The sequence below is a fragment of the Pongo abelii genome, chromosome 3, assembly GCF_028885655.2.
Source record: "Pongo abelii isolate AG06213 chromosome 3, NHGRI_mPonAbe1-v2.0_pri, whole genome shotgun sequence".
Taxonomy (NCBI): Eukaryota; Metazoa; Chordata; class Mammalia; order Primates; family Hominidae; genus Pongo; species Pongo abelii.
This window is the reverse complement of record NC_071988.2, coordinates 108,260,276-108,282,874: the sequence shown is the minus strand read 5'-3', so window position 1 is coordinate 108,282,874 and position 22,599 is coordinate 108,260,276. Positions and strand designations below refer to the sequence as shown.

General features: G+C 42.3%; 1 protein-coding gene and 1 pseudogene across 3 annotated transcripts in view; one reads left to right on the top strand and one right to left on the bottom strand.

The window, feature by feature from the left end:
• C3H4orf36 (chromosome 3 C4orf36 homolog) overlaps positions 1-22,599 on the top strand; it is a 55,817-nt gene that overhangs the window by 15,531 nt on the left and 17,687 nt on the right. Inside the window, exons 5-6 of one of the 3 annotated variants that reach the window (XM_054553508.1) lie at positions 12,530-12,569; positions 12,801-13,069. The exons of 1 other annotated variant lie outside the window; for it this stretch is intronic. The gene's annotated coding sequence lies outside the window, so the exon portion shown is untranslated. Of the gene's footprint in view, positions 1-12,529; positions 12,570-12,800; positions 13,070-22,599 lie in introns of those variants that run through there. One more of the 3 variants, XM_054553506.2, reaches the window with a different exon arrangement.
• Positions 7,721-8,578, bottom strand: LOC100443873 (large ribosomal subunit protein eL6-like; annotated as a pseudogene).

The following is a 22,599-nucleotide window of genomic DNA, read 5'->3' as shown; positions in this document are numbered from 1 at the left end:
CCAAACTGCTGTTCTGGTCACTGTTCCAAGTCAGGTAAGATAGAACCCAGTCCTTGAGCAGCATCCCTGAAAAACCCGAATGTTGGATACACAGTGCATTCATCTCTTTCACTCCTGAGGAAAAATGGGGTTAGAATTTTTCTCCTGATTGTGCCACCTTGTGCACGGGAGAAGGAATGGCTAGGGCAGGTAAAATGCCATGAATCTTCCTACCCATTTCAATGCACTTGCTGAGGTGCTGCAACCTCTTAACTTGTTTCTGGAGTTCTTACTAAAGCAGTTCGGTTTGTATATTGTTAAGTCAGTGTTTTCCTTGGTGAATGAGGATCTGAGGCTTCCTATTCTGCCACCTTACTGATATCACTCTGCAAATATACAATTTTTGATACATTGCTATCACTCTGGGATTTGGGGGTTATGGGTAACTTCGAAGTTACAAACCTATGCGTTCCAATATCAAGTCATAGCATAAATGAGCAAAATGGTCCAGTGAAGCCATACAGGGAGTGCAGAGACTGGAGAAGGGGAGAGCATGCGCCTCCTCCAAAGAGGGAGCAGCCGCTCAGCTCCAGTCTGTCAGTGCCATGCTAGAGTGGCATCGAGGGGATTATCTTCCAGTTTGATTTTCCGAAGGGGAATTTCTTCCAATTTTTTTTTAGAGAATCTGATAATAAAGATGAAAAAAAAAAAAACACAAGCAACTCGTTATTGTGGAAAATTTCAAACATGCAAGAATAGTAAGAATAAGAAAATGAATCTCTATGTCTCTATCACCTTGCTCCAGCACTTATCAACTCACAGCCAATTTTATTTCACTTATACTCACTCACTTTCCACACCCCAGTTCCCACCATTGGGTTATTTTGAAGTAAATTCTAGATAGCATATCAGTACATCTGTAATTATAGAAATGCAGATTTTATAAATGTAGATTTCCAATTTTATAAAGGTGTGGAACAATCAAAGCATTCCTGGGGGTTATAATCCATGTAGGCCTATAGTTTAACCTCAGAGGAGGGAGTTGTGTCTGGTGGTTGCTGCTTTGACATATTTAGAAGCCATTATCTGAATTATCCCGATACTTTCTTCTATCTGTGACATATGGCACAAATGAAGAGCACTTTGTGTCAGGAGTTTTGATGTGAGTGACTCATTTGATTCAGTGATCGTCATCCCTGAAAAAAGTTGTCGGGAACCCAGGCTCTGTATATAGCCTTGGCTGTGTGACTTGAGAAGGTGGAACATCCACATTCCTAGTCCAAATTTGCCTCATAAAATTCCAGTGTGCTCTGTGTAAGACTCTGATCTGCCAACCAGAAACATTCCCAAAGTTTCTTGGCTGAAAGTCTGGGAGTTGGAGCTTTCACCAAATTACCCACTCTACTCTTTCTTCCCACTTCCTTTACACACCTGTCCTCTCCTATTTGTTCTTTCTGACATTTTGACTACTTTTCCTCCATCTCAGCAATTATCATAAATATTAGAGCTGGATTGTTAACTGGTTAAAATGTGGAAAAAGACCATTTTACGATTACACAACCAAAGATAGTCGTTAGCAGAAATTTAGTGTGTTTTCATTTCTTTGGAAATCAAAACCAATTCAATTTTCTTTAAAAAAATTAACAATCTCCAGCTGTATCAACATATGTTTTGGACTGTGACAAGATTCATGCTGTATTTTTATTTTTGTAGTTCACATCCCACTGAGCGGCCTGTACTCTTTCCTTTTAGGGTCACTGTCACTAATCCATCTAGTCCCAGGGATAATACTTCCAATAGTTGATTTGAAAACTGTAAATATTTTAAAATCTAAAGTCTGCAAATCTACTGCACAATGTATCTGGCATTGTTGCTGTTAGTTTTAATTTCTTAAAAATCAGATTTAGATAAGATAGTAATAGAGAGAAAACTCTAGGTTTTAGTAGATCTGGGTTCTAGAGTCTTCCCTGTCCCAATTAGTTGTATATCCATGAGAAAATCTCTTTTTTTTTTAATTTTAAAATTGCAACCAATTTTATTTTAATTTTACTTGGATGCAACAGCCAGAGGACTTTCCTAAATTCTGAATAGTAAAGATCACTCATAACTTCACCATACAATTTCAGAAGGATACACTGCATATGTAAATACCATGACCATCCAGAAATTTTCTTCTGGTTCATTGAAGAACTGTTCTTCTGTGTATGTAAAGATTTTGCAGGTTTTGATGGGCTAAAGGTCCTTGTAAACTGTACAATAGCTTCACACAGTCGACATTTCTAATCTTTTCATTTTTTCTACCTCATTTGGATGATAAAATAAAATCCCATTTTCCCCCTCTCCTTCGCGCGGCCTGAAGCGCGGGTTGTAGATGAAGAAACTCAGCAGCGCCGGCGGGAACTGCTTCTCCTGGGCCACCCAGGGTGGGGGCCGGGCCAGGCTGCAGCCATCCTGGCCCGGCCCCCACCTCAGGAGCCTCCCACGGCCCGCCCAGAGACTGAGAAAATCTCTTAATTTCAGTGGAACTCAGTTTGTTTCTCTTTTTAAACATTGCCAGTTATAAATGTATTTTATTTTATATTATTTTTATTTATTTATTTTTTTGAGACTGAGTCTTACTCTGTTGCCCAGGCTGGAGTGTAGTGGGGCAATGTCAGCTCACTGCAAGCTCCGCCTCTTGGGTTCAAGTGATTCTCATGCCTCAGCCTCCTGAGTAGCTGGGACTAGAGGCGCAAGCCACCACGCCTGGCTAATTTTTGTATTTTTAGTAGAGACGGGGTTTTGCCATGTTGGCCAGGCTGGTTTTGAACTCCTGACTTCAGGTGATCCACCCGCCTTGGCTTCCCAAAGTGCTGGGATTACAGGCGTGAGCCACTCCGCCTGGCTTCTGTAAATGTATTTGAAATAAAGATTTGTTTTTTAAAACAGTAGTTCCCAAGCTGGTCATGGTGGCTTATGCCTGTAATCTCAGCACTTTTGGAGGCTGAGGTGGGAGGATCTCTTGAGGCCAAGAGTTCAAGACCAGTCTGAACAAAAGAGTGAAACCCCATCTCTACAAAAGCAAAAAAAAAAAAAAAAAAAAAAAAAATCAGCCAGACATGACTGTAGTCCCAGCCACTTGGGAGGCTAAAGTGGGAGGATCTCTTGAGTGCTCTGGAATTCGAGGTTACAGTGAGCTATGATTGCATCACAGTACTCCAGCCTGGGCAACAGAGAAAAACCCTGTCTTAAAATAAAATAGGCCAGGCACGGTGGCCCACGCCTGTAATCCCAACACTTTGGGAGGCTGAGGTGGATGGATCGCCTGAGGTCAGGAGTTGGAGACCAGTCTGGCCAACATGGTGAAACCCTGTCTCTACTGAAAATACAAAAAAATTAGCTGAGCATGGTGGTATGTGCCTGTAATCCCAGCTACTCGGGAGGCTGAGGCAGGGGAATTGCTTGAACCAGGGAGGTGGGGGTTGCAGTGAGCCGAGATCTCGCCACTGTACTCCAGCCTGGGCCACAGAGCGAGACTCCATCTCAAAAAAATAATAAATAAATAAAATAAAATAATAGTTTTCTATACCACTACCACTCATTTCTACCTCTATAGAGTCAACTAATTTCACGTATTTTACCTATGTTGTTATTTACCTCCGTGACTCGAAAACTTGAAATAACACATAGGTATTACTACTTTTTGTTTGTTTTTTTTTTCTTTTCTTTCTAGGCACAATCTATTACCTTCCCAGTATAGATGATAACATTTTCCTTTCTTTTCTTTTTTTTTCTTGAGCGGAGTCTCACTGTGTTGCCCAGGCTGGAGTGCAATGGCACAGTCTTGGCTCACTGCAACCTCTGCCTCCCGGGTTCAAGTGATTCTCCTGCCTCAGCCTCCCTAGTAGCTGGGATTACAGGCAAGTGCCACCACACCCGGCTAATTTTTGTGTTTTTGGTAGAGACCGTGTTTCACCATGTTGGCCAGGCAGGTCTCAAACTCTTGACCTCAAGTCATTCATCCGCCTCAGCCTCCCAAAATGCTGGAATTACAGGTGTGAGCCACCGTGCACGGCCTATTTCTTTTCTTAACCTTACCACAGATGTAGAACATTTCCTTTTCCCTCTAAATATATCATTAGATTATATTATAATTTGTCTTAGATCAGTATTAAATGTTAACATTATTGTGACTATTGTCTTAGTCCATTTGGGCTGATAAAACAAAATACTATAAACTGGGTAGTTTATACAAAACAAATTTATTTTTGCAGTTATGGAAACTGGAAAGTCCAAGATCAAGGAGTCAGCAGATGCCTGGTGAGGTCCTGTTCCTAATAGATAGTTCCTATCCACAAGGATAGGAACGCATGTGAAGACAGGAACTGTTTCTTGAGTCCACGGTTCCCTAGCTGTGTCTTTACATGGTGGAAGGGACCAGCTAGCTCTGAGGAGCTTCTTTTATAAGGGCATTAATCCCATTCATGAGGGCTCCATCTTTGTGACCTAATCACCTTCCAAAAGGCTCTTAATATCATTACCTTGGGAATTAGGATTTCAACATACAATATTTGGGGGACATAAACATTCATACCACAGCAGTACATGAACATTTCAGAAATGATCTATGTAGCCAACTATGATTAATTTTCCTTCCCTGTTACTTTCTTTTTGCAGGATTTAGAAATTTAGTAATTGGATTTAGTAATTGCTTAGTTTTCCACGCATTTATCGTGAAATATTTATTTATTAACTCCATGCTCCTTGCCAGTTGTTAGTCCTCTCAAAACATTCTGATGTATTTTATTATTTCACCTTCCTGAGAAGGCCTGTAAGAAGTCTTGTCCTGCTCTAACCTGGACTGTTTATTTTCATATTCAGAGCAAACTCTCCTGTGATTTTGACATTATCCACCTGGGGATTTACTCCACTCTCTTCTGCGCAGGTGCCCCTGTTTCTTGTGTGGTCATCCTCTTTCTTGGTTTGCTGCTTTATTTTGGTGCAGCATCCTCTCCAGTAGTTACTTGAGATAGGGTACATGTGAGGAAAATTTTTTGAGTTCTTCTTGTCTAGAGTCTTTATTTTACTCTCAAGATGTCATTGACAGCTTGGCTAGGTATAGCATTGTAGGTTGTAAATAATGTTGCTACAAAATTTTGAAGGGTTTGTTCATTTCTTTTTCTTTCTTTTTTTTTTTTTTTTGAGACGGAGTCTCGCTCTGTCACCCAGGCTGGAGTGCAGTGGCACAGTCTCGGCTCACTGCAACCTCCGCCTTAAGGGTTCAAGTGATTCTTCTGCCTCAACATCCCTAGTAGCTGGGATTATAGGCACATGCCACCACGCCTGGCTAATTTTCGTATTTTTAGTAGAGATAGGGTTTAGCGATGTTGGCCAGGCTGGTCTTGAACTCCTGACCACAGGTGATCCACCTGCTTTGGCCTCCCAAGGTGCTGGGATTATAGGTGTGAGCCACCATGTCCGGCCTGTTCATTTCTTTTTAGTTGTATTATTGTCAGCATTCTGAAGCTATCTTTACTCTGGATCCTTCCATGAGACCTGCTTTTTCTCCCTGGAAGCTTATGGCATCTTCCCCTAGATCCCAGTGTCCTGATAGGAATCATGGTGTAAGTCTATTCACATCCAGTATAGTACAGTGATTTAGAGCACTGAGTGTAGGGCATGGGCCAGCTGGAGTTGAATGCCACTTTCATCACTTACTGACTGTATTGTCTTGGACAGGTTATTTAATTTTTCTCAGCTTTAATTTCTACATCTGTAAAAGGTAGATAATGATGGTTTTGACAAGGAAATGAGTTAAATGTATTAAAGCAGTTAGAACAGTGGCTGGCACAGAGGAAGCCCTAACACTGTTCGTGTTAGCTACTCTTACCATTATCCATTCTACCTGACATGCTTCAAACCCTTGCAGTCTAGAAACTCATGTCCCTCACTTCTAGGAAATTATCTTAAAAATTAATTCATATATTTCTATCTTTTCATTTTCCCTATACTTTCTAGAAGAAGTACTATTATTCATGTACTGCACTGGCCTTCTAATTTTTTATCTTTTCTCTATTGCTTTTTTATCCCTTTGCCTTTTGCTGCAATTTGTGGGAGATCCTTTCAGTTTTGTCCTCCAACCACCATAAGTTTTTCTTTTCTGCTACTATATTTTTATTTTTTTCTCTGAATACTTGCCCTTCTCCTTTGTAAAAGGTAACCTGTTTTATTCATAATTACTTATTTTTTCTTATCTGTGAGGATACAAAATAGATTTCTTCTCCCTGCATTGTATGTGTTCCCTCAAGGCTATTTTTCTGCTTATTTTTTTATCTACATCTGTCATGTGAAAAGCTCTCCCAGTAATCCAGGTGTGACAAAGTACATGACTTAAGGAAGTGAAGGTGGAGTAGATGATGTGGCTCTGACTCAGGAGTCGTGGAAGAAGTGGAAATCACAGCACAGCTTAGGAAAAAGGATGCAAGTGAATGAAAGGGAGGAACCTAGGATGACTTCTAGATTGTGGGCTTGGGCCATGGGGTACATGCTGTCATCAGAGAGAGTGGGAAAGGAAGAATTGTCTTGGGCATGTAGGAGATGCATTTCGTTTTCGTTAGGTTGGTGTTTGAAGCTCTCAGGAGACACTCGAGTGGAGATCTCCTGTAGCAGTGGGCTTTACAGATGTGCTGCTCAGGAAAGGGAAAGTAGAGAGATGAAAACTGAAACCATGGATGTCTTTGAGATCATCCAGGGAGACTACGCAGAATAAAAAGAGATAACAAACAGCCTAAAACCTTGGCTGGCAGCATAGAAGAGGCAGATCTTGAGAAAAAAATGAACCGGATATCTAAACCCCAGTGAATTGTGTGCTGTAATATTTTTTTTCTTTGAGATAGAGTCTTGCTGTCGCCCAGGCTGGAGTGCAGAGGCGCGGTCTCGGCTCACTGTAACCTCCACCTCCCTGGTTCAAGCAATTCTCCTGCCTCAGCCTCCCGAGTAGCTGGGATTACAGGCATGTGCTGCCATGTCTGGCTAATTTTTTGTATTTTTGGTAGAGATGGGGTTTCATCATCTTGGCCAGGATGGTCTTGATCTCCTGACCTTGTGATCTGCCTGCTTCTGCCTCCCAAAGTGCTGGGATTACAGGCGTGAGCCACCATGCCTGGCCCTAATTTTTGTATTCTTAGTAGAGATGGCGTTTCACCACGTTGGCCAGGCTTGTCTCAAACTCCTAACCTCAAGTGATCCACCTGCCTTGGCCTCCCAAAGTGCTGGGATTACAGGCATGAGCCACCACGCCTGGCCTGAGTGCTGTAATTTTTTTAAATGAAAAATAGTTTGGCATATAATTTTTAAAATCAGTTATTTACTTAGATTCTTAAGAAATTCAGAACACCAATTTGTGAGGATAAATTTCATTTTTTTCTTTCTTTCTTTCTTTTTTTTTTTTTTTTTTGAGACAGTGTTTCACTCTGTTGTCCAGGCTGAAGTGCAGTGGCATGATCTTGGCTCACTGCAACTTCTGCCTCCTGGGTCAAGTGATCCTCCCACCTCAGCCTTCCGAGTAGCTGGGACCACAGCCATGCATCACCACACCTGGCTAATTTTCTTTTTTGTGTTTTTAGTAGAGATGCTGTTTTGCCATGTTGCCCAGGCTGGCCTTGAACACCTGAGCTCCAGCGATCTACCCGCCTCAGCCTCCTGAAGTGCTGGGACTACAGGCATGAGCTACCGTGCCTGGCCTGTGAGAATAAATTCCATTCGTCAGGGCAAACACAGATCAAAGGTAGCCCTGGAGCTGAGGAATAGCTTTGATTTTTGGTAACATTTGTGAGTCCACAGCTTTCTGATCGATTTGGTGCTGCTCTGTAATCTTGTAGTTCTCTTTTTCTGTGTTGAAGATCTCACCTTCCTGTTTCTGGGCTTCCACAGCTGCTGCTTCTTGAAGTAAGCGTCAGTAGGATGTTTTGGGATTTTTACATTGCTGATTATCAATTTTGGTTGAGATGGCAGTGACAGATTTCTGGCGTGTTCTTTGTAGAGGATCTTGGTTGAAGACCAGAGGTCCAGTCACAAGTAACAAGCCACTAGCCAGCGGCTTCAGGAGAACCACCCTCTTGCCTCTGTGGCGCCCAGTGAGGGTGATCAGAATGGTCCCAGGGGTGATGCTGGCTCACAGTTTTCTCATGTGCTGACTGAACGGTTTTTTTTGCCGTGGCTCAACAGCTTTTGAGGCACATCTTCAGTAGGATAATATCTAGGCATTTTGCGATGTTTAACCACCCGGGTACCACCGTTCTTGTCACTTTTGTGACAAGAGATTATTCTTGTCACCAACTGGTTTTGTAATAGTTGCAAGAACCTTCTCCTTTTTCTTTTCAACCTTGGATTCAGTAGCTGAGTGCTTCCTCTTGTACATGGCCTTTCTGGAATACATGGCTGATCGGGAATACCTGCTGATTCCTCTGACAAGGATAGGATTTCAGCTGCAATGGGGCTTCTCCCTCTTGGGCTTTTTAGTCTTGAGGCTGCCCCTTTTTACCTTGCCACCAGCATCAGCCTTCTTGGCTTCTGGTTTCTTCTTTTTAGGATCTGGCTTCTCAACCTTTTCACCCACCATCTTGCAAGATGGGAAAGAGAATTCAGCATAGAAATTTAATAGGGAATGATTGGAATTTATGGAATGTTTTTATTTTTAGTTGACAAAGTGTATCAAAATTTTATCCGTGAAAACATTTTATCTAATAACAAAGAAAAAACAGAAGAAAGAAAAAAATTAACAAGAATTTATCGTGTACTTGAAACTCTTCTAGGCATTCTATTTATATTCTTTAGTCCTTACCACAACTGCAAGGGAGAAAGGGGCAAGAAAGAGGAGAGCAGAGTTCTAACATCAGGAGGAGAAGAAAGTCTGGGGCTGGGGCTGGGCCAGGCTCTTGATGAGGCAGGACTTACACCATCAGTTGACACAGCAGCAAGAATGGAGGGAAAAAGGCTCCCCTTTGCTCATTGTCTGTATCTCAGGATCTTGCTTTCCCTAGGACAGAGGTTTCTCTAACCTCTTTTCATCTTTTTATTTTATTTTATTTAGAAACACAGTCTTGCTTTGTTGCTCAGGCTGGAGTGCAGTGGCACCATCATAGCTCACTGCAGCTTCAAACTCGTGGCCTCAAATGATCCTCCTGCTTCGGCGTCCCAAAGTGCTGAGATTACAGGCCTGAGCCACTGTACATAATATACTCTTTTAGTTGTAGTTCTAAGAACAGTTATCTTCTTTCCCATTCCAGTAAATGGCACCATTTTTATTCCATTGCTTAGGCCAGAAACCCAGGGGGTCATCTGTGATTCCTCCAGGTCCCTCACCTCCTCTTTGGTCCAATCTATTGGCAAGTATCATGGGCTCTACCTCCTGAATATATTCCACATGTATCAATTTCTCTTACCTCTATCATCCTCACCCTAGTCTCCATCATCTCTTGTTTGGAATATGGAGAAAGCCTCTTAACTGACCTCCTTGCTTTCATTTTTGACTTTCCTATAGTCTGTCCTCAACAGCCATAGTGATCTTTTAAAAATGGCAGTCATATTATTGCCAAAAAGATCCTGTCACTTCCCTGAGTAATGCCCTTCCCCACGGCCTACCAGGCCCTGTGCTTTCTCACACTCGCCTTGCTCTCTGACCTCATTCCTCTCACTCATCATCCAGCCCCACTGGGCTCTAGACCATGGCCTACTTGCTGTTTCCAACACATCAGACTTGTTCCCACCTTAGAGCCTTTGCTCTTGCTTATTTTCCCCAAGATTCTCAGCCCTCACATTTTTGCAGGGCTGCCTCCTGATATTGAGGACTTGGCTCAAATAACATCTGCTGCAGGAGGCCTCCTGGGACCTCCCCACCACCCCCAGAGAAATTGGCCTTTCCTTTTACTCAGTCACTTGCAGTGACAGCACCTTGTTTTAGTTCCTTTACAGCAACTCATGTCACTCTCTGCAGTTATTTATTTGCTTGCTTTTTTATTTGCCTGTGTTTCTCTGTGTTGTCTCTAGTGTCTACAATAATACCTACCCAGAGTAGCCACTCTTATCAGTATTTGTTGGATAAATGATTGTATTACTTTAAAAATTGTCGAAGCCAGGTGTGGTGGCACAGCCAGTAGTCCCAGCTACTCAGGAGGCTGAAGTGGAAGGATCGCTTGAGCTCAGACGTCCGAGGCTGCAGTGAGCTATGATCAAGCCTCTTTACTCCAGCTTGGGCAACAGAGTGAGACTCTGTCTCTAATAATTTTTTTAAAAAGATTGTTGAAAAGGTGCCACTTTTTTTTTCCCCGTTTGAGACAGGGTCTCACTCCAATGCCCAGGCTGGAGTGCAGTGGTATGATCATGGCTCACTGTAGCCTGGACTTCCTGTACTCAGGTGACTCTCCCACCTCAGCCTTCTGAGTAACTGGGACTACAGCCATGCACCACCATGCTTGGCTAATTTTTTGTATCTTTAGTAGAGATTGTGTTTCGCCATGTTGCCCAGGATGTTCTTGAACTCCTGACTCAAGCGATTCACCCAAAGTGCTGGGATTACAGGTGTGAGTCACCACAAATGACCAAAAAGGTGCCACTTTTGAAGAGTGCTCAAGGGTTTTGAGTCTGCTGTTCTCTCTTATATATTCTTTGACCCACATATTTTTTCAGCTTTATTGAGGTGTAATTGGCTGGGACATAAACTGCACCTGCTTAAGGTGTACAATTTGATGAGTTTTGACATGTGTCTGCACCTGTGGGACACCCTCACAGTGAAGCTAATGAGCATGCCATTGGCCCAAGAGTTTCCTTGTGCCCCTTGTAATCCATCCCTTCTCACTGTTCTCCGACCGCCAGCCTCTAGGCAACCACTGATCTGCTTTCTGGCACTATAAATTGGTTTGCATTTTGAGAATTTTATATAAATAGAATAATTCAGTATATACTATATTTTGGTTTCTTGTATTCAGCATAATTATTTTAAGATTCATCCATGTTATTGCATGTGTGTTCCTTTTTATTGCTGAGTAGGATTCTATTGTCAGGATATATCATACTTCGTTTATCCAGGAACTTATTGATAAACATTTGGGTTGCTTCTAGTTCTCAGTGCTTACAAATAAAGCTTCTGTGAGTGTTATCTGGGCATATGCTCTCATTTCTTTGGAGTAAATACCTCCAGGAGAGAAATGGCTGGCTTATAGGTGCATGTTTAGTTGGGTACATTTTCAAATCTCTGTTTTAGTTCTGAGGGAACTGGGGGGCTAGGTGAAGCATCTGTAACTTACCCAAGGTGACACAGCTATTTTTTCTTCTTTTTGAGACCAAGGTCTCACTCTGTCGATGGAGTGCAATGTCCCAATCACGGCTCACTGCAGCCTTGACCTCCTGGACTCAAGCAATCCTCCCACCTCAGTCTAAGGAGTAGCTGGGACTGCAGGCACCCACAACCGCCTTAGCTAATTTTGGCAATTAATAAGGGTTTCACCTTATTGCCTAGGCTGGTCTCGAACTCCTGGGCTCAAGTGATCCACTTGCCTCGGCCTCCCAAAGTGTTGGGATTACAGGCATGAGCCCCTGTGCCCTGCCTCAAGGTGATGCAACTTTTAAGGGAGTGGTGAGATGCAAGTCTAGATTTCTGTCACTTCAAAGTTCATTATTTTCCAGAAGCCTGTGCTGTTGAGTTACTTGTTTGGTCCACGTTTGACCTGGGGCCTGCATGGCCTGCCGATATCTGCTGATACCCTGCTGACATTCTGCTCTTATTAAGGCCTCTAGGACCTGCTGATGCCTGAATGTGTGGCTTTTTTTTTTTTTTTCTTCACAACACACTATAATTCTGTAGTCTGCATGTCTTGCTTACTGGGACTAGTAGGTGTTGCTTACTTAGTACTTACATAGCCAGGGTTTGCTGAGGCTGCTTTCAGCCAGCATTGTGCTAAGTAAGGCCCTTGCTGGCCCATGTATTTGATAAAGAACTTAACTTTACTTAAGGTGGGTGAGGCCTATGTACAATTTGCTTCAGGCTCAGTAAATATGGGCTTTTCTCTCTAAAAACAGCACTCAAGATGACCTGAACCCAGGAATTTGAGGTGACAGTGAGCTATGATCTCACCACTGCACTTCAGCCTGTGTGACAGCGTAAGACACTGTCTCGAAACAAAACACCCCCCCACCCCACAAAAACCCAAAAAAACCCCAGCAATTGAAGAGCTTTCATAGCTTCAGTGACCAATCAGAGTGAAAATCTCATATCTCATGTGATTAGTTTCTTGGGCTTAAACTGCTTGCTCAGGTCATAATAGTTAAAAATCCAACTGCACAATTGTAAAGTTGAGTCTTATTACCCAGAAATAATCTCTGGAGATTTTCGAGGTTAAAATGCCTAGCCTGCCTCTTGAATCCAAGGCCCAAAACCATATACCCTGGCCCCACCAGAATCCTTGTTATTTTGGTCTCCACATTCCACCCTAATTTTCAACAGTTGTGGTCAATTATATTGGATGCTAGAGTTTTGACGGGCACCAAAAATGTGATACTCTTGTTCTTTGTCTAGGATCTGGACCAAATGTGCAATAATACCACAGAGTAAACAGGTACGAAATCCAAACATCAGCTTTATGATTGCAAAAGCTCACATTGAAGACATGGCTTGTATAGGGGCAAGTGGGCCCCATACTAAAATTTGGAATAAGATAAATTTCCCTATCCAATCTCTGGCAGTTCTTGGCCACAGCAGGCCTTCTTGGCAGCAGGGCCATTTTCAACAAGTATCCTAAAACCAGTAAAAAAAAAAATAGTGATTTTTTTTTTTTTTTTTTTTTTAGATGGAGTCTCGCTCTTATTGCCCCGGCTGGAGTCCAGGGGTGCAATCTTGGCTCACTGCAACCTCCACCTCCCAGATTCAGGCGATTCTCCTGTCTCAGCCTCCTGAGTAGCTGGGAATACCGGCGGGCGCCACCACACCCAGCACTTTTTGTGTTTTTAGTAGAGACATGGTTTCACCATGTTGGCCAGGCTGATCTTGAACTCCTGGCCTCAAGCAATCCACCCCCCTTGGCCTCCCAAAGTGCTGGGATTACAGTCATGAGCCACCATGCCCAGTCTTTTTTATTTTTAAATTTTATTTATTTGTTAATTTTTTTATTTCAATAGCTTTAGGGGTACAGGTGGTTTTTGGTTACATGGATAAATTTTATAGTGATGAAGTCTGGGTTTTTAGTGCACCCATCACCCGAATAGTGTAGATTGTACCCAATAGGTAGTTTTCAATCCCTCATTACCCCGCACCCTGCTCTGATTCTCTAATGTTCATTATACCACTCTGCATGCCGCTGTACATCTATAGCTTAGCTCCCACTTATAAGTGAGAACATGCAGTATTTGGTTTTCTGTTCCTGAGTTACTTCATTTCCGTTGATAATGGCCTCCAGTTTCATCCAAGTTGCTGCAAAAGATTTTTTTTTTTTTGGCTGTATACTATTCTGTGGCATGTATCATACCACATTTTCTTTATCCACTCATCAGTTGATGGTCACAGGTTGATTCCATATCTTTGCAGTTGTGAATTGTACTGTGATAAACATATATGTGCAGTTGTCTTTTTAATATAATGACTTCTTTTCCTTTGGGTAGTTACCCAGTAGTGAGATTCCTGGATTAAATGGTAGATGTACTTTTAATTCTTTAAGAAATCTCCCTACTGTTAGCCATAGAGGTTGTACTAATTTACTTTCCCACCAGCAGTGTTTAAGCAAAGAATTTAGTGATCTAGTCTTCTGTATTTGTAACAAAGGGCATAATATTAGTCTGAATTAATCCTAGAGAAGGAACAAGCTGTATAAGCCATTCTACTGGGAACCTCAGGCTCTATTTTGAGATTTTCTCCTAATAGGCTCCTACTGTTCTTCTTAGTGTCAGTCCCTCTGCTTTGCTTTTTTTTTTTTTTTTTTTTGGAGACAGGGTCTCTCTGTTGCCCAGGCTGGAGTGCAGTGGCATGATCTTGGTTCACTGCAACCTCCATTTGGAAGGTGCAAGTGATTCTTGTGCCTCAGCCGTCCGAGTAGCCGGAACTACAGATGTTTGCCACCATGCCCAGCTAATTTTTGTATTTTTTGTAGAGATGGGGTTTTGCCATGTTGCCCAGGCTGGTCTCGAACTCCTGAGCTCAAGCCATCCACCCCACCCTCAGCTTTCTAAAGTGCTGAGATTAGAGGTGTGAGCCACTGGGCCTTTGCTTCTAATCATCCACTTCCATGCTAAAGGATTGCTTTTCGCTTTGAAACTTTCACAGCATTCAAATGTAGATGTCGCCTTTGTAGACTTCAGTTGCAAGTGCCATTTTTTCCTACATCAGATTAACTCTATAAAATTAACTCCTTCCAAGTGCCAGAAGAAAATTCCCTCTCTCTTACTATTTTAGAGATTGCTCACCATATATCTATTTCCTGATGGAATTTAAATTTACTCTCCCACTCTCACCAACTATGTAGAACAGGTAAGACAAGCATACTGTGAATCCAACAAATGACCAAACATTTCCTAGCCTGGTTCACCTGCACTGCCACCTCCTTTCCCAGGTGCTCTGTTGCATCAAAACTCAGGTGTACCCAGGGGAGTGTCAGAATTCTAGCACTGCAGTTTGTGGAATTACTTTATACAAGTAGTAGAAATAGCTGACATAACTTCCTTCAAACTAAGAGGAGAGTTATTTCCTAATGGTGGCCTTCATTTATCATGAGATCACATAAGTATATATATTTTTTGTTTTCTCATGACCCTTTTAGTATTTGAAAGAAATTTCTAAGTTTTACTAACAAAAGGCTTTGGAAAACAAATCAGAAAATTGGAAGCAGGAGCAAAGGAGTAGCCTTTTTTTTTTTTTTTTGATCCTGACATTGTTATTTTTCTGGGTTAGATGAAACAGATGTTATTAATAACAATGATCACCACAATAGCTAATATTTACTGAGCACTTAAAATGCCCCAGGCATAGTAGCTAGAAATGGTCAGATGAGAAGGCTAGAAGTTTATACCAGATGCCTGAGACTGATCTCTAGTTTTCCTAAGAAATGCTTGAGCTCAACAACACTCTGTTCAGATTAGTTTTGTCTAGAGTGTTAGGTGCATCTCCTCCTGGCCTAGCAATTGAGGATGAAGAAAAATACTTCTGTTCCTTTGTAGTTACGGCCTTAGGGTTGAACTTCTGTTTAGAAAGTATAAGGAAAGAATAAATGACCACTTTACTATTAGTGAAAAATGTCTCATTTGCTCTGGTTTCATCTCCTTTCTGGGGGGGCTCTTGGTTGACATGGTGAAGGATCTGTTTTGCTTATGTATTCTTTTAGGGAGGCCACTATAAAGTAGTTTAGAACCTAGGATGAGTGCTAGGAAATATTTTCTGTATTTAGGATCATGAATGTTTTAATCAGGTAGTTACTTCAAAATAAAAGTTATTCAGACCTATAAATTAAAATACTACCCTTTCAGCCTGGATATTATTCTTTCAGAATGCCAGTTAACATGTTTTCCATGCACCTGTATTTAGACCTTGAAAGGCACATGAATTAAAGGTTTAGGGTTGGCAAGGTGAGTAGTAGTAATCAGGATGTGGTTTAGTTTGAGTGGCAAGAATAATATTTTATACAAGTGAAACCCATGAACTTTTATTATTTTACTTTTCATGTATAGTATAGGCTCAGGAGTCAACCTCTACCATCTTGCTGTGCTGTTTACTACCTTAGTCGGTGGTAAGTTGCTTAATTGCAATCAACCTCTCTTCACTCATGGGCCAATGAAGGTAATAATGATACCTACTTGATAAGGTTGTTGGGAGGAGGAAATGAATTACCTAAGGGACCTGGTACATGGAAGACCCTGTGATAGGTCCTTAGGTAATATATTTAGGAAAGACTCAACAAATGGCAGTTATTATCATAGAAAATCAGTATCAGTAATTTGCTCTCATGGCTGACAAATTCCATTAATCTCATTTATTACAACTTGTAATACATTTTCTTCTCATAATTCTAGGATTTAAGTAGGCGGTGAGAATTTATGGTTATAAGCTTAATAACATCTGATCTGATGAGCTGCGGTCAGAAAAGGTTGTTGGGAAAAGGACCACAAATAACACTATAAATAGCATGCTACCAGTGCAGGGTAAACAAGTCTTTCCAGTTAGTTTTGTTGACAGGATACTTTGTTTACCTTCTGGTCATTTTATCCTGAAGGTGGAGCAGGTGCCGTTTCAGGCTAAACACTTTGCAGTCCCATCTACTACCCTTCTCCAGGTCCTGACTTGGCCTCTAGGTCCTGACTTGGCCTGTCCATTCTCCTCATGTCCTTGCATTTCATTTTCTGCAGGCATCTCTTACTGGAAGCTTCGGTATTTATTAGGCTCCCTTGTAAAATCCTAAGAACAAAGACAATTGAGTCATCTCAATGGTACAGCTCCTCATGGAGTCATCAGGATGTTATCAGCCTGTAGGAGTTACTGGAAATAACCACGACTCCTTCTATTTTTATTCCTTTTCCTTCAGTTCCTTTTTTCTCAATTATAAAAACGGTAATTGCCAGCCATTTCAAAGATAGCAGATAGTACAAAAAATATAAAGAAGAACAAATCATCGCTAATTCAGCATACAGAAGCAATCATTGTGAAAATTTTGGAGTTTCTCCATTTAGTTGCTTATTATTTTAACATGGCTAGGAGCATTCTGTTTGCCTATCAATAAGAAAAAAATGATCATGTTTAATCTTATAAATATTTCTCCTTGTTAAAATGTTTACTTTTTAAAAAGTTTTTTAAATTTTTATTTTTTGATGCAGGATGTCACTCTGTCACCCAGGCTGGAGTGCAGTGGTGTGATGATGGCTCAGTGTAGCTTAGACCTCCCAAGCTCAAGTGATTCTTCCACCTCTGCCTCCTGAGTAGCTCGGACTACATACAGGTGCATGCCACCGGACTGGCTAATGGATAAAAATTTTTTTTGTAGAGACAGAGTCTCACTGTGTTGCTCAGACTGATCTCGAACTCCTGGGCTCAAGTGATCCTCCCACCTTGGCCTCCCAAAGTGCTACGATTACAGGGGTGAGCCACTGTACCTCTCCTGCTTACATTAAAAAAAGCTTCATATCACCTCATTGTATGGTTGTACTATAATTTACTTAATCAGTCTCTCTTTGGACATTTAAGTTGTTCTAGTTTTCTGCTTTTATAAATATGCTGTTATAAATAGGAATGTATTTATAAATAACAATACTATTATAAATAGGAACATCTGCCCCAAAGAAATATTAAATTTTGGTTGGGCGCGGTGGGTCACGCCTGTAATCCTAGCACTTTGGGAGGCCAAGGTGGGCAGATCACGAGGTCAAGAGATGGAGACCATCTGGCCAACATGGTGAAACCCCATCTCTACTAAAAATACAAAAAAATTAGCTGGGTGTGGTAGCACCTGTAGTCCCAGCTACTCAGGAGGCTGAGGCAGGAGAATCACTTGACCCGGGAGGCGGAGGTTGCAGTGAGCTGAGATCATGCCACTGCAATCTAGCCTGGCCACAGAGTGAAAAAAAATAATAAATCTTTGCCAATATTGAAGTTTGTTTATTAAAACATCTTCTTAATAAACAAAGGCTCTTAGTACATATTGCCAGACTTTACCCAGAAAGGTTTTATGAATTTTCTTTCCCACCTGCAGTATATGAGAATGTATCTTTCACTCAACTCTTACAAGCTGGGGATATTCACCTTAAAATTGTATATTCTTATTGTTATGCAAAACATGTTATCTTATTTCACTGTACTTTAAAAAAAATTAGTAGTGATGTCCAGGTGCAGTGGCTTGCACCTGCAGTCCCAGCACTTTGGGAGGCCGAGGTGGGGGGATTGCTTAAGCCCAAGAGTTTGAAACCAGCCTGGGCAACATGGAGAAATCCCATCTCTACAAAAAATATAAAAATTAACCAGGCATGGTAGTGTGCACCTGTGGTCCCAGCTACCTGGGAGCTGAGGTGGGAAGATCACCTGAGCTCCAGAGGTCAATGCTTCAGTGAGCCGTAATAGCACCATTGTACTCCAGCCTGGGTGACAGAATGAGATCCTGTCTCAAAAAAACAAAAAAACTAAAAAAACTAGTGGTGATGTTGTCCTAATTTCTTTTCTTTTCTCTTTTTCTGTTTTTTCTTTTTTCTTTTCTTTTCTTTTCTCTTTTTTTTTTTTTTTTTTTTTTGAGATGGAGTCTTGCTCTGTCACTCAGGCTGGAGTGGAATGGCATGATCTCAGCTCAGTGCAACATTGCACTCCCAGGTTCATGTGCTTCTCCTGCCTCAGCCTCCCGAGTAGCTGGGAATACAGGTACCCACCACCACACCCAGCTAATTTTTGTATTCTTAGTGGAGACAGGGTTTCATCATGTTGGTCAGGCTGGTCTTAAACTCCTGACCTCAGGTGATCCTCCCGCCTCAGCCTCCTACAGTGCTGGGATTACAGGTGTGAGCCACCATGCCTGGCTGTTTTCTGCTGCTATAACAGAGTACCACGGACAAAGTAATTTATAAAGAAAAGAGATTTATTTGGTTCATGGTTCTGGAGGCTGGGAAGCCCAAAATCGTGGGCTTCCCAAAGGGTCACATCTGGCCAGGGCCTTCTTGCTGCATCATAACATGTCAGAAGGCATCACATGGCATTCCCACTATAACGAACCCATTCTTCCTCATTATAACAGCATTCATCTATCCAGAGCCCTCATGACCTAATTACCTCTTAAAGGGCCCACATCTCAACATTGTTAAAATGACAATTAAATGTCAACATGAGTTTTGGAAGGGACATTCCAACCATGGAAGATGTTGATCACTTTTTTTTCAAGTATTTTGTCTTTTTTTCTGGGAAGTGATAGTGTTTTTATTGTTGAGTTAAAAAAATACTGAATTTGGCTTTTTACCTTGGGTCATGTCTGAGTAAACAGTCTACTTTTTCCATTACTGCCAATTTCCTTTATATCTGTTTTGGATTTATCTCTCATGAATTTACGTAAACTCTTTTTGAACCTATAGGATTTTTCTGTCCTTCAAGCTTCTAGAAGTTTTCCCCTGTGCTACCTTTCAGAGCGTGGGAAACAGTTCCACAGCCAAGTCTGGTTACCTTTTCCTTTGGCACTTTCCCCTCAGACTTTACATTCCCAGCCTTTTCTGTTGGTTTTCCTGAGGAGTATCTTTCACCCCAAATTCTACTTGCAGAGGCTGGAAGTACATGAAATACTTCCTGTGATTTGTAGAACTGGATCTCAAAATGAAGGTGCATACATATTGAACATATGTAGATGTGTTTTGAGTGTGTGAGAATAGAAGATATTAGAGATTAGGGATTAGTTTATTTCTCCATCCTTAAGCCAAATAGTGGTGTTTTACCCCTGAGCTATGCCTAAGTGGTTGCCAGTCTTTTCCGCATGGTCTTGCTCTTGACTGCTTTTCATTGCTTCCACTTCAGTGTGCTCCAGGGAAGGAAACGACGACAGGCAGAGAATTAGATTGAGATTTAAATCCCAATGTTATAATTTACCTGCTTAATAATCTTCGACAAATAATATGGCCCCAATGGGCCTTTGTTACTTCCTAGAATAAATGTGAGGATTAAGTGGGATCTCATAATCTGCCTCACTGGCTTGGGATGTAAAGTTGGTCATGCTTTTTAAAATTTTCTAAGTAATCATTTGAATCTCTACTTACTAATAAGGGCAGGAAGTCTGCGATCCTGTATTTGAAATCTTCTTTACAAATTGACCGAGAACCCTAAGTGCTTACTCTTCCCAGGAAAATCTCCTTCCCATCTCCAGCTGGGGAGAAACTTGGAAAAGCCTGACCAACCCGCTGGTAGGCCCTGGGATCACTGCGGTTGTTTCTGTTGGGACCTTTTGATGCATTGGCCCCACCCAGTCCAGTGGGCCTTTATCCATTGCCACCCTGTCCCTTCTGGTCCAGTCCTCGCACACAACATGGTGGTGTCCAAGCCTGGGCTCTCAAGATGACTTCTCTTCAGGTCACATCCATATACTTAGTCATTGTGTCCTGTGCCATCTGTCCAGGGTGACTGGACACAGAGGAACCTGTCATCAGGCAAGAAACCCCTGTCTTTCCTGGTGCGTGTTAGGACCAGCTGACCTCAGTCGGAAACATCCTAATTCTTTTGAGAAATTCTGATAACACTACTTTTTTTTTTTTTTTTTTGAGATGGAGTCTCGCTCTGTCCCCCAGGCTGCCAGGCTGAAGTTTAGTGGCATGATCTTCGCTCACTGCAAACTCCACCTCCCTGGTTCATGCCATTCTGCCACCTCAGCCTCCCGAGTAGCTGGAATTACAGGCGCCCGCCACCACACCCAGCTCATTTTTTTGTATTTTTAGTAGAGACTGGGTTTCACCGTGTTAGCCAGGATGGTCTCGATCTCCTGACCTCGTGATCCGCCTGCCTCAGCCTCCCAAAGTGCTGGGATTATAGGCATGAGCCACTGCGCCTGGCCAACACTACATTTTAAAAGAGAAGTGGCCAAGGTCACCTTTCTCCCTCTCCCAGGAGGCTCCTTAAGGCTGCTATGCATATTTAGCCCCCTCCCCTCTATCAGCACTGAGTACCCAGCAATCGCAAAAGTTCCTGACACACCATCCTCATCAGAAATGGGGGCGCTTATACCATCCTCATCAGGAATGGAGGTGCTTATACAAAACTTAAATTTGTATAACTAAAAAGGGCGATTCAAGTAACTCTTCCCGGGAACAAAGAAGGTTGACACTTTGGGAGGCTGAGGCCGGTGGATCACGAGGTCAGGAGATCGAGACCATCCTGGCTAACAGTGAAACCCCGTCTCTACTAAAAATACAAAAAATTAGCTGGGCATGGTGGTGGGCACCTGTAGTCCCAGCTACTCAGAAGGCTGAGGCAGGAGAATGGCATGAACCCGGGAGGCAGAGCTTGCCGTCAGCCGAGATCGCACCACTGCACTCCAGCCTGGGTGACAGTGGGAGACTCCATCTCAAAAAAAAAAAAAAAAGAAGGTTGACTAAGGGGCTTTTGGACATTATCTAGACAGACACCCCTGACACCTCTTGCTAAATAAGTAAATAAAATTCTGCTTCACCAGACATAGCCACATATGTGTAAAGCACCTAGCCCACCTGTATTAGTCTGTTTTTACGCTGCTAATAAAGACATACCCAAGACTGGGTAATTTATAAAGGAAAAAGGTTTAATTGACTCACAGTTCCACATGGCTGGAGAGGCCTCACAATCATGGTAGAGGGCCAAGGGGAAGCAAGACACGTCTTACATGGTGGCAGAAAAGGCAAGAGCGTGTGTAGGGGAACTCCCCTTTATCAAACCATCAGAACTTGAGAGACTTATTCACTATCATGAGAACAGCACGGGAGAAACCTGCCCCCATGATTCAATGACCTTCCACCAGCTTCCTCCCGTGACACATGGCAATTATGAGAGCTATAATTCAAGATGAGATTTGGGTGCGGGGGAAACACAGCCAAACCATATCACCACCTCTGTCACCCCTGAGAAGTGCTCACAAAATGTTAGCTGTCTCCCTCCTCCCTTCCTCCTCAGCCTGACCACACCTCTGCATCATTCAAGCTGGGAACACCTTGCCTTCCAGAGACCTTTCCCATTCCTCAGTGTCCATTCTCTGCAGGGCTCTGCGTAAATACGCCCTGTGCTGACCCCTTATACTCAACCTCCAGGAAGGCTGGATGGCCAGAGCTGCCTTCAGGGTTTGTTTGCCAAAGGCAGTTTATTCTTTCTTCAAATAGTTAGCATTTACTTCACATTTGAATCTAACTTGTATTTTTATACAGTCAGCATGTCCTGAGCATTCTGTCATGGAAAAGAATTTGCTCATCCAAGAATAAACAATGCGTAGCTAGTATCCCTCTTGAGACAGGTAGAGGCGTTTATGAAGTGTGCCTTGTTACTAGCCTGTGCTCCACAAATAAACTTTCTGCTGTGAGAAAGGGTGTGGCACCTGCTTTTTCGGAGGTTTAGTTTCACAGAACCATACAGTCCTTGTTGGGTTTTGCCAGCAGTGCCTGCTTAGAATGCACAGAGGGGCCCTGGGCACTGTGGTCAGAGGCTGTCCTCAGATCCCATCTCCATTCCAGCCCAAGCTCTTTACCACATCCCCTTGCAGGATTCCCAGATGTCCCTAGGAGGCCCAGGGGTATGTATCTCAAAGTAGACTCTTATCTCCAAAAGCAAGTGACAGCTCCCTTGAATTATTTTGGGTGAAGGAATTGGTTTTCACATGTTTCATGAGACATAATTAGGTGCCTAATACCATATTATTCTCACAGGTGTTTAATTATTGACTTTAGACACAAATTCTAATAGAACTAGAAGAAAAACTGAGACAAATTCTGAAGCTCTCTTGAAATCATTCATAGTCCCTCCTGACATTTCCTCCACTGGCGTTTTTTTTTTTTTTTTTGCTCTATTTCCAGCAGACACGCTTTGCTAATGCTACGAGGTGTGGCTTTGGCTTTGTTGTTTATTCCGGAATTAGCTTTTCTGTCTGTGCATCCTGGCTCTTTGAAATCCCAACTGAATTTGGAGAAATTATTTCTTGG